This window comes from Suricata suricatta, chromosome 1 (assembly GCF_006229205.1).
Source record: "Suricata suricatta isolate VVHF042 chromosome 1, meerkat_22Aug2017_6uvM2_HiC, whole genome shotgun sequence".
In the NCBI taxonomy this organism is placed as follows: Eukaryota; Metazoa; Chordata; class Mammalia; order Carnivora; family Herpestidae; genus Suricata; species Suricata suricatta.
Genome location: NC_043700.1, coordinates 45,460,930 through 45,464,018, shown reverse-complemented (window position 1 = coordinate 45,464,018; position 3,089 = coordinate 45,460,930).

Genomic DNA, 3,089 nt, shown 5'->3' with positions numbered 1-3,089 from the left:
TCGGTTGAGGTCATGATCTTGGGTTGGTGGGTTCAAGCCCCGCATTGGCCTCTGTGCTGACAGCTCAGAGCCTGGAGCCTGTCTTCAGATTCTGTGTGTGTGTGTGTCTCACTCTGACCCTCCCCTGCTCACACTATCTCTCTCTCTCAAAAAATAAATAAATAAAAAACATTAAAAAAATTAAAATCATTCAAACTTGGAATATATATGGAGGTAACCTTGGCTGTCTGAGGAGTTAAGGCAACTGGAGGGAAACTTCTAAGTACTGATTAGACTTCTTTAATGGTTATTGGAATATTAAAGTTTTCGTTTCTGAATTCAACTTTACTAGCTCCAATATTCTAACTTTTTCCATTTCATGTAAGTTTTTCAAATATATGTAGTCCATGTTCTCTTCAGATATTTTAAATTATTAATGGTAATACAGTTATGGCTCCCTTTTTTCTTAATATTATTTGTTATTATTTTCTCTTTCTTCCTGGGTTAATATTCACAGAAACTTTCCTCTGTAATTATTGTTTTTCAAAGAATCAGTTTATGGATTGGTTTAATTTTTTATCATTTTATTAATTTCTGTTCTCATTTTCATTACATCTTTATCATTACTGTATCAATTTCTGTCCTTCTGTTATTTCTTTCCTCTCACCATGATTAGAATTAATATACTATTTCATTTTTAGCTTCTTGAAGATTCTTCCTTGTTTTCTATGTTTTATGATTTTTCAATAAATGCCTTTAAGTGAAGACATTTATGTCCAAGTAAAACCTTAATTACATTCCACTATTTTGATGTGTAATAGTTTAAATATTTTCATTATGAATTTTTTTCATTAAGGCATGAATTGGTTTTGGTGGGAGCAAAGTAATTAAAGATATTATTGATATTGTGATTGATAATAAGTATGTATTTTGGTCCACCAGCCATAATTTGTTTGTTTCTTGCTTACAGCTCCCCAAAACCCTTGGAATTTCCAAAGTCATAAGAAAAATGGGAGCATCTTTTGTTATACTTGGTCTTCTGTCCTCCATTCCTCAAGTGACTTCAGGGCCATAAAGGTGAAATTAGTGTCTTACTCTTCACAAGCTCCTTTCAGCCACAACTGAATTGATATTAATGATGTGACTTTTGAAAATCCCCTAATGATGGGTGGAACTAGCTGCCGGAGGGACCAACAGTGAATAGAGGTGGGAACATTCAGTTTCCTCTGATTTCCAGGCAGGGAAAGGGGCAGGAGGTTGAAACTATCACCAGTGACCAAGGACTTAATTGTGCCTATGCGATGAAGCCTACACACACACACACACACACACACACACACACACACACACACGCACACGCACCAAAAAAAAATTTTTTTTAAAAGGAGGCGATTCAGGGACTTTCCACGTTGGTAAACCAGAATACTTCCTTGTACCAAAAACATCAAACACAGAGCAAATTCCTTAGGCACAAATATGCAATCACAGCGTGAAGCAGATTCACAAAAGCAGTCTTTGCAAAGCGAAATGTGACCCTGGCTACATATATGATCACATGGCCCCTTGCATTCGGAATCTTGAAAGGAAAAGCCTGCCTCTGGCTTTATATGATTTTCTAGGGTGTTTAGGCCGGGTATCTTCCTGAACATTCTGTGTTACACTTCCAAGCCAAGCCGAATTCCTAAAGTTGACTGTGCAGAAATCCGATTTCCTTTCCCTGTACCGGACAAGTCCAGACAAGATTGTCTGAAGTTCCCCCAAACAACCACCATCATCATAAAAATTTAATTGTGGTAAAAAAAAAAAAGTAATTATGGTAAAGCCTGTGAAAAGACAACTTGCTTATATATTTGTCATCATTATATGTGAGTAGTTTAGCGTAGAAACTACTCTTACATGTATTTTGGCTCTCCTTAATAGCCTGTGACATAGATGTTTTCTGAGAGATTTAAAATAATTTCCAAGGCTATATAACTATGAAGTAGCAGAAGCAGATGAGAAACTAGATATTCTAATTTCACATCCCATGGCATGTTCAGTAAGTATTTGGAAATCTCAAGATCTATTTATCCTATTAAATGTTAACTGCTTAAACATTCCACAGGCACCTCAAACCTAATTGCTATTTTAGTTCACTAGAATGTACCAGTGAAGTCCACAGGACCTAGAGATTGATTTAGAGAAAATTTTTAATAATGTTTTTTAAGTAGGCTCCATATCCAGCACAGAGCTTTAACTTATGACCCTGAGATTAAGAGTCATGTTCTCCACCAACTGAGTCAGTCAGGCACCCCTAAAGAAAGCTGTTGTTTTTGTTTTTGTTTTTTAATTTGAGAGAGAGTGGGGGATAGAGAGGGCAGAGGGAGAGAAAGAAGGTTAAGCAGGCTCCACGCTCAGCACAGAGCCTGATGTGGGGCTCCATCCCACGGTCCTAGGATCCTGACTTGAGCTAAAATCAAGAGTTGGATGCCCAACTGACTGAGCCACCCAGGTGCCTCTCTATGGAAAGGTTTCAGTGATGAATTCAAGTCATTCCAATTTTCTATTTTTTATCGAGTCAATTCTGGTAATTTCAAGAAATTTGTGCTTTTCAGCTAAGTGATCAAATCTATCGTCATAATAAATGTATTGTTCATCATATTCTCTCCATATCATCTTCAAGATTGTAGGAGCCCAAGCATTCTCCCCTTTCATTCTTGATATTTTGCATCTACTCTTTTCCCCTTGAGCACTCTAACTAGAGATTTGTCAGTGTTATTGATCATTTTAACACCACAACTTTTGGTTTTATTGATTTATTTGCTCATTTTCTATTTTATTGATTTCGGCTTTTACCTTAATTATTTTCTGTCTCCTTACTTTGTGCTTATTTTTTTCAGCTTCCTAAGGTCGAATATAAGCACTGAAAGCTATAAGTTTCCCTTTATAAACTGTGTTACCTGCATTCCACACATTTTTATATATGTTTTCATTAGTAGTCACTTCAAAATATTTCCTAATTTCTCTTGTGATTTATTCTTTGAATCATAAATTATTTAATAATGTGTTGGTCAATTTCCAATACTTGGGGTGTTTCAATCATCTATCCATTACTGATTTCTAATTTAATT